Source organism: Zootoca vivipara, chromosome 16 (genome assembly GCF_963506605.1).
Source record: "Zootoca vivipara chromosome 16, rZooViv1.1, whole genome shotgun sequence".
In the NCBI taxonomy this organism is placed as follows: Eukaryota; Metazoa; Chordata; class Lepidosauria; order Squamata; family Lacertidae; genus Zootoca; species Zootoca vivipara.
In genome coordinates this window covers 11,024,511-11,033,686 of record NC_083291.1, presented here as the reverse complement: position 1 = coordinate 11,033,686, position 9,176 = coordinate 11,024,511, and the positions used below count along the sequence as shown (strand labels likewise).

General features: G+C 44.8%; 1 non-coding gene across 1 annotated transcript; it reads right to left on the bottom strand.

Moving 5' to 3' along the window:
* Positions 1-627: 627 nt before the first annotated feature.
* On the bottom strand, positions 628-734 carry LOC118075516 (U6 spliceosomal RNA). Its single transcript, XR_004691393.1, has one exon. It is a non-coding gene; the product is annotated as a U6 spliceosomal RNA (small nuclear RNA).
* Between the last annotated feature and the right edge of the window lie 8,442 nt (positions 735-9,176).

The window sequence follows — 9,176 nt, the reverse complement described above, 5'->3', positions numbered from 1 at the left end:
CCTTCCCATCCTTCCCCCCTCTTTCTTCCTTCCTTTTTTTTTCTCTCTCTCCCCCTCCCTCCCTTCCCTCTCTCTCTCACCCCTTCCTTCCTTCCTTCCTTCCTTCTCTCTCACCCCTCCCTCCCTCCCTCCCTCCCTCCCTCTCTCTTCCCCTCTCTTGCCACCCCCTAGTTTTGATCCTGGGTACGCCCCTGCCATGGTGTATCCTATTAATCACTTTGGATTAAGAGTGGGGGAGAAATTTGATTCAGTTTGCCTCTGAATGTGAGCCTACTTCATTTGCCCTTCTCAACACAGCACATGGACTGAAATACAACTATCCTTCAAAACCTGCACTTCTCTGATTTTTGGGGTGCAGTTCTCCAACCAAATGTGGTCACAAAACTGCTTTTAGTAAAGTGTGCTTGTGTGCATGAAAACAACACGTGTGATGCTTGCAGAAATATGTAGATAAAGTAAAATTTCATATAAAAGCATGTATATTTGAAGCAATGAATACCAAATGCTCAAACTGATGTGGAAATGCGGCAAACTGAGCTCAAAGCTAGAAAAGAGAGTGAGAGAGAAATGGACATTGGCAAATGCCTCCCTCCCGTGCAGGTGTGTTTATTTTTTATTTTTTTTAAAAAAAATATGGAACGCTTCACGAATTTGTGTGTCATCCTTGCGCAGGGGCCAAGCTAATCTTCTCTGTATCGTTCCAATTTTAGTATATGTGCTGCCGAAGCTAGCACCGTGCAGGTGTGTTTAGGCAGTCTGGCTACAAACCATCATTGACTAGATTCAAACTAATTTTGTCACCTACAAACCAAACCACTATGTCACTGTGTTAAAGGTGATGGGATATACAGTATGGGTTTCTGGTAAGGCTAGAGCAGAGGTCTGCAACCTAAGGCCCATGGGCTGGAAGCAGCCGATGAGGGTCACTTAACTAGCCCATAAGCCGCCCCCAAACTGAGCTGCCCGCTTGACAAGTCCCCGTGCACTGTGCTAAACCGGCACAGAGCAGCACGGGGACTTTCTTCTGCGGCTCCGGAAATCACTTCTGAGCATGCCCAGATGCTGGAAATCGCATCTGCGCATGTCCGCAGTGCCAGAAATCACTTCTGCGTATGTCCAGATGTCAAAAACCGCTTCTGAGCAGGCACAATTTGGGGTATCTGGGCATGCACAGAAGCGATTTCCGGCAACGCGGACATGTGCAGACGCGATTTCCGGTGTCACGCTGTGCCAGCCTGGCCCACGGAGGATCTCCGTGGGAGCGATCCGGCCCATGCCCGGTAAGCTTTGCTGACCCCTAGGCTAGATTTCCTCTTTAGGGTAAGTGAAGGCAAAGTCTGCTTTACTGTGATGACTGTCAGCAACCGAAATTTCAGCTATATCATGTCACCATTTGATAACCTAACTTTTTGTGCTCCTTCAGAAAGGATAATTTTGGCACAAATCATCATTTACTGATCCTGGTCTGTCCAAGGTGCTAATACAAAATCAATATGCATTTGAAGCTCCTGCTAGCAATGCCCATTTAACATTTCCAGGAGGATGACAGGGCTAAGTGACTGCATATGTTTCATCCTACTTTATAGCAATTCTTAATGTTTCCCTTTCTCGGTGAATCTGGAACAATACGGGCCATTTACATAGGCTGTATTTCCACAGCAGGGGGGCACTAGTTCAATGAATGTCTTCTATTGTGCTGATGTTTAAAGAATATTCCATACCAAATTCTATCACGAAGGGCCAAACTACATGCAAGGCGAGATCAGATGTCCCATCTTTTTGATTTTTTGCTTAAAACAGCTGTTTGTGTTTCCAAATTTGACTGAAGCAAAATCACTGGGGAAGGCAGGCTAAACACTCATGCCTGAGTGGAGATAGGTTTATCATAACCAAAACCCCAACTCCACAAGACGTCCAGAGTCATTTATGACTAATACTCACCTAAACCCATGGAACAAATTAGTCATGATTAACCTGAAGTCCCTTTTTGCTTGCACAGAAATTAGTCACAACTAAATTTAGCTGTATTTCGATCAATGGGCTTTCTAAGGGCTTCCAAAGTTTAGCTTAATGGATGCTTAGTCAGACTGTGAACTTGCACCATGACATTCCCAAAGGTTAGTCTGGCAACGAGGCTATGCATTTTGGCAGGTCTTACTTCTTCTCTGGGATGAAAATTTGGAAATGTGATCTAGGTGGGGAAATTAGGCACACATCCCTGTGTAGTGGACAAAAAAAGAAGAGTGGCAAAGAGCTATGAATGTTTTGCAAAGAGCTAGATTGTGGCATTAGATATTTGTGGAACCTTATTCTAAATGTGCAGCATATTCAATAAGAATGCTGGGTCATGGTCTGCGGCACGAGGCTAGAGTTATTACAACGTGTTTTTTTCTTTTTATATGACTGACATTGAAATATTTGAAATGTGGTTTTTTTAAGAGAGAGAGAGAGAGAGAGAGAATATTAACTGTTGCCAAAGAATTAGAGGTAGAAATCCAACACTTCACTATACTTCATGAAGTATAATTATTGGTTTCTTAAAGGAACCCTGCCCGCTAGGTCCAGTTGCGGACGACTCTGGGGTTGCGGTGCTCATCTCGCTTTACTGGCTGAGGGAGCCGGCGTACAGCTTCCGGGTCATGTGGCCAGCATGATTAAGCCACTTCTGGAGAACCAGAGCAGCGCACAGAAACGCCGTTTACCTTCCCGCCGGAGCGGTCCCTATTTATCTACTTGCACTTTGGTGTGCTTTCGAACTGCTAGGTGGGCAGGAGCTGGGACCGAGCAACGGGAGCTCACCCCGTTGCAGGGATTCGAACCGCCGACCTTCTGATCGGCAAGCCCTAGGCTCAGTGGTTTAACCCACAGCGCCAGGAAATGAGTTAATTCTTTTTAAAAGGTTTAACTTTTCCCCATCCCACGTTCTCTTGAAGAAACTGAAGATGTGAATTGCTGCAGGAAGGAGGGAATCAGTAAAGGATGATTGGTGCCTTGAGATTCTAACCATGTGCTAAAGTGAGGTTTCATGGAGGCCACTGCAGAATATTGCAATCTACTATCGGATCATTTTAAAAACTCCAGGCATGGTACTTGTAAGGCTTGGGTCTCTCCCCCACACACGAGACACCGCCGGCAGTTAATTATCTAAAATTTATTGGTTCAACAAAAAGCCCCGGTTGGAGCTCTGCTAATTTCAGTTTTCCTCCGATGACACAGTTGCCGGAGCTAAGCTCTGCCCCCCTTTTTTTCCCAACAGGAAAAACGCCACCTCCTCTTCCTGTCCATTTCGCGCTTCAGGACTAATCTTGTGAGTCTGCGAGATCAGGGGAATTGCCCCCCGCCCCGGTATTTCTGTGTCTGTGTCACTATCTGAGCTTTGCAACTGAATTCCTGCTCTCTGTGTCTCTCCGTTTTTCTGTGTACAAAGGTTGAATTCCTGTGGCTAACTTCTTCTCCCCCCCCCCTTAGGAATTCTCTCTCTCCAGATGGGTGGGGTATAAATAATAAAATATTATTATAATTATTATATTATTATGGTAGGTGAATTGCGCTGGGTGGCGCTGTTTTCTAAACCACTGAGCCTCTTGGGCTTGCCGATCAGAAGGTCAGCGGTTTGAATCCCCACGGCGGGGTGAGCTACCGTTGCTGTGTAGATTGTGCCTGCCAATCTAGCAGTTCAAAAGCTCGCCAGTGCAAGTAGATAAATAGGTATCACTGCAGCAGGAAGGTAAACGGCGTTTCCGTGCGCTCTGGTTTCCGTCACGGTGTTCCGTTATGCCAGAAGCAGTTTAGTCATGTTGGCCACATGACTGGGAAAGCTGTCTGTGGACAAACGCCGGCTCCCTTGGCCAGAAAGCGAGATGAGTGCCGCACCCCATAGTCACCTTTGACTGGACTTAACCGTCCACGGGTCCTTTACCTACCTTGCCTTTTTACCTGTCTACATGGACTGGCAGGAACTCTCAAAGGTCCTAGTGAGGGAATCTTTCTCAGCCCTACCTGGAGATATAAGGGCTTGAATCTGGGACTTCTGCTCTGCCACTGCGCCCATCGCCCGAGAACCAGAAGAGTTGCTTTTCATGGTGTTCATGGGAAATGATGTCTAACCAAATGAACCCTGCTTTGTGGAGGAGAAGACAGGTGTTTGAGTTTGGAAATGAATATAACAAGAACCTGAGACTCTCAATCTCAGGGTCGTGGGTTCCAGCCCCATGTTGGGCAAAAGATTCCTGCATTGCAGGGGGCTGGACTAGAGGACCCTTGTGGTCCCTTCCAGTTCTACAATTCTATGATTCTATGTGAGAATCTGAATGATATCCTATTTTTAATAACCCGTTTTTGTTTATTTATAGACAAATCTCTACCCTGCTCTTCTAGTCACAGTGCACCATACAGCGGTACCTTGGTGCTCGAATGGCTTGGCTCCCTAACAAATTGGCTCCCGAACGCTGCTAACCCAGAAGTGAGTCTTCCAGTTTACGAATGTTTTTGGGAAGCCAAGCGTCCGACAGGGCTTCCACTTGAGTGCATAAAGCTCCTGCAGCCAATCAGAAGCCATGCCTTGGTTTTCGAACAGTTTCGGGAGTGGAATGGACTTCTGGAACGGATTAAGTTCAAGAACCAAGGTACCTCTCTCTCTCTCTCTCTCTCTCTCTCTCTCTCTCTCTCTCTCTCTCTCTCTCTCTCTCGTGTGTGTGTGTGTGTGTAAAATGCACAATAAATGCACAATGGATAGAATATGCAGTATTAAAATTAATTTAAAAGCAACAACCAATCAGACAGCACAAGTCAAAATGAAGTTAGCAGGGGGAAGTCTGCCAGAATAAAAAACTTTTTTAGTAGCTAGTGAAATACAGGCTGAGAAACACTAGCTAGCTAGCTAGCGAAATACAGCTTTCCAGGGGCCCCAGGAAGGTGACATAAAAAAGGCAACCCCTCTGACACCCATGGCCCAAAAGACTTTTTTTCCTATAATTTTTATTAAATTGTCTATTTTACATTTTTGAACAGGCTACTCATTTCAACAACCTTAAAATATCAATGACTTCCCTTCTTTTCTTTCCATGGTTCATTTCGCATAACATAAAGCCCTGCATATTTTATATACTAAACCATTCAGTATTCCATGATTACATCCACCTAAACTTATTTACACTGTTGAATTTATCTCAATACTGCCCATGTTTTCAAATATACACAATTTCCCTCCATATATTCAATAAACATTTTCCAGTCTTCTTTAAACGTACCGGTATGTTCTACTCGTTCTCTTATTCCATTTCAGGGGTCGGCAAGGTTTACCTCGCCTGGGCCAGTTCGCTCCAGTGGAGATCCCTCTGTGGGCCGGATCGCATGTGCCCGCAATTTCCGGCCTCTGCGCATGCGCAGGTGCAATTTCGGGCGCCGCAGAAGCGAGTCCCCGTGCCGTGATGCGCCATTTAGCGCAGTGCACAGGGACTCACCGAGCAGGTGGCTCAGTTCGGGGGTGGCTTGTGGACTGGTTAAATTACCCCCGTGGGCCGCTTGTGGCCCATGGGCCTTAGGTTGCCGATCCCTGTTCTATATATTAGGTCCGCAAGCTGCGCATATTCCATCAGTTTAAGTTGCCATTCTTCTTTGGTTGTGACTTTGCTTGTTTTCCATTTTTGGGCTAACAAAACACGAGCCACAGTAGTGGCATACGTAAATAACCTTTTCTGATAACTGGGAATTTCTGTCTGATTATCCCCAACAAAAAAAGGATTCTGGTGTTTGTTTTTTAAGTCCTTTTTTCCAATTCATTATGAATTATTTCCCAATACTCTTTTACCCTTTTACAGGTCCGCCAAATATGATAGAACATACCCTCAGTCTCATTGCATCTCTCCAACACTTATCTAATTCAGTCTTATACATCTTAACAAGTCTACTTGGTGTTAGATACCATTGGCCCCAAAGATTTCAAAGGCGATCACCAACACTTTGAATTGCACCTGGAAGCAAACGGGCAGCCGATGCAGATGTTGCCATCCAATCAAGGATCTGTTTATGTGTGCACATTTCCTCCAAGAAATACCCAAGGCTCCACTGCAGGGAGGAATGTGGATCCTTTGGGATAGGTGTTGAAGACAGTGTACACAGCACAAGCCATATGGTTTTCTCTGGGCTGACAAAAAGCACAGCAACATTCTGCCTCTCTTCTCCCTTCTAAGAAAGAGCTGCTCTCCCACGGAGGTGTGAGAATGAGAGTCTACAGAAATACCCTGCCTTGCAAGGGGAGTTCAGAGATAGTTCACCGAGTTAGGGAAAACTCTGCCTTTACTCTTGTACCAGGTTTTATGGAAGGAAATTAAAATATATATACTGTCTGACACCACGGTGGAATGCTTGGAATCTGAAATATATAAAGTCTAATAGGATTTTGGCCAAAGCCTAGTGCATGGTCCTATATAATGGTTTTTCAGATTCTTTTTCTTTCTTTTGCTATGCTTTACTACAGGTTAAAGAGGCTTACTGCTGTTTGGTTTCCAGAACAATGGCTGTATAACTTCTGATTTGTGTGGATATTGTGAACTGCACTTGTTTCCTGCATGTTTGAAAACCCCGACATTCATTACCGTCCTTCCTCAATAACCTCCTGACTTCTCTTACACAAGGCTGTATAGCAATGCAAGCTCGCTTTAAGCACACATTTATATACTGAGAGCAGCTCTGCTCGTTTTTATATCTTTGAATGCCATCTATTTGTGCCGTGCCTTGGAGATGTAAAATGCAGTGTGCGGTAAGTGCTAAGTTATTATAGATTCCCTCTTTCTCCAAAGCACTTTGGGAAATCAATATGTTACTCAGAAAGGCTGCATTGTCTCAGGCTGATCTGCTCTCTCTTACAGCTGAATGATGTAGGACTAAGGGCTTGCCATACCACCCTGACTTTCCAGATAATACAAATGGCAAATGGGTCTAATTTATATATATTTTCCTGGGTTAGCTCAAGAGCATAATTAAGGGCTGCCTATCCGTTCATTTGCTTTTTTTTTTAAGAGCCTATCATCATCTGAAATTATGCAAAAAATAAAACAGTAAAACCCCACCTAGGATTTATCTCTAGGTGAGACCAGCAACATGGGAAATGGGTTCTGCAATCTGGTTATATATGAGCTGTCTCTTGGTGATAGGTGGTGCATAGTTTTCTCCACGACTATTTCCACCTATATATTTCTCAAATAGCATGTAGCAGACCCTCCAAGTGTCCCTGTTTTCCAGGGACAGTCCCGGAATTACAGATGGCGTCCGAGTTTCTGATTTGATCCCATAATGTTTCCACTCCCTGCTCTTCTGTATCATAACCTCCAACATTTCTTCAGTGGAAATAGGGACGTGGTATCTCTCATTAAAAGGAAAGCTCTCACTAAAATAAACGGATAAATGTGGGTATAAATAACACACACTGAAAAGAATGATGGGCTTTTTGTCTGACAGGAGTCCAGTGACTCAAAGAACAAAACCCAAGAAAGTGCCTGTCAGCAAGCCACTGACAAGCTGAGCCGGCCTTGTAAATTTCAAAATGTTGTGGTTGTCAGATTTCTGCCTCTTATACATTTTAATGCCACACAGGAACTTTTAAAGAAGGCGGGTTACAAAAGAAAGGCACCGCTTCCTTCGTTGTTTTTGGTTTCTGTCCATGCAGATTGGTCTGAGATGAGGGTGAGAATCTTCTTCTGCCAGGTTTATTCCCCCCCCCTCACAGATAACAAAACAATTATCATTAACATGCATAAACAAAATAGGTGAGGATCTGTGTTCGTTCGATGAGGGTGGGGATTGGCTGCGAAGTCTGATGATGTCATCCTTGCACTGGTTTTATTCAACTAGCACGGCGATGATGACGGCATGAATTGGCTGCTCAGTGCATTGAGATAGCTGGAATTGTGCTCAGCAAGCCGCCTGCTATTCTGAAATGTAGGGAGATTTCAGGCCTGTGTTCATTTTGCTTTTACAAACTTTCTGAATCCCTAAAATGTTTGAATGCTCTCACCGTGGTCAGAGTCCTGAGTTTTTTTACTCTGAGCTGGTAACTGCAGGCTGGGTCAAAGTCTTGAGATTTATGAAGCTGCTCTCCTCGTGGAGCTTGTGAAAATTGCAATCTAAATCAGCTCCCCAGATGGTAGATCATTAACAACGCAGGAGGACAGAATGCATGGCCACTGGTGTGCGACACCATGGATATAAACTCCATTGCCTGAGAGGGAGATGCAAATAGTTTTTCCTCTGTCTTGTGAACCTACAGCCTGCTGCCACCCATTTATTCGTTTGTGGCACCATTTGCACTTCATCATATGTCCGTTGAAAGATCCCCGAAGAATTACCTTAATGTACGAGAGGAGGGAACCAAAGTTGCCAACAGCAGTATGGAAGGCACACACTTGCAGTACATACTGGCGGTGAATGCCACAGTCTCAATTGAATCATAGAATTGTAGAGCTGGAAGATACCACAAGGGCCATCCAGTCCAACCCCCTGCCAAGCAGGAAACACCATCAAAGCATTCTTGACATATGCCTGTCAAGCCTCTGCTTAAAGACCTCCAAAGAAGGAGACTCCACCACACTCCTTGGCAGCAAATTCCACAGTTGAACAGCTCTTACTGCCAGGAAGTTCTTCCTAATGTTTAGGTGGAATCTTCTTTCTTGTAGTTTGAATCCATTGCTCCGTGTTCCGCTTCTCTGGAGCAGCAGAAAACAACCTTTCTCCCTCCTCTATATGACATCCTTTTATATATTTGAACATGGCTATCATATCACCCGTTAACCTTCTGTTCTCCAGGCTAAACATACCCAGCTCCCTAAGCCGTTCCTCATAAGGCATCGTTTCCAGGCCTTTGACCATTTTCGTTGCCCTCTTCTGGACACGTTCCAGCTTGTCAGTATCCTTCTTGAACTGTGGTGCCCAGAACTGGACACAGTACTCCAGGTGAGGTCTGACCAGAGCAGAATACAGTGGTACTATTACTTCGCTTGATCTAGATGCTATACTTCTATTGATGCAGCCCAGAATTGCATTGGCTTTTTAGCTGCTGCATCACACTGTTGTCTCATGTCAAGTCTACCAAGACTCCTAGATCCTTTTCACATGTACTGCTCTCAAGCCAGGTGTCACCCATCCTGTATTTGTACCTTTCATACCCCCCCCCAAGTGTA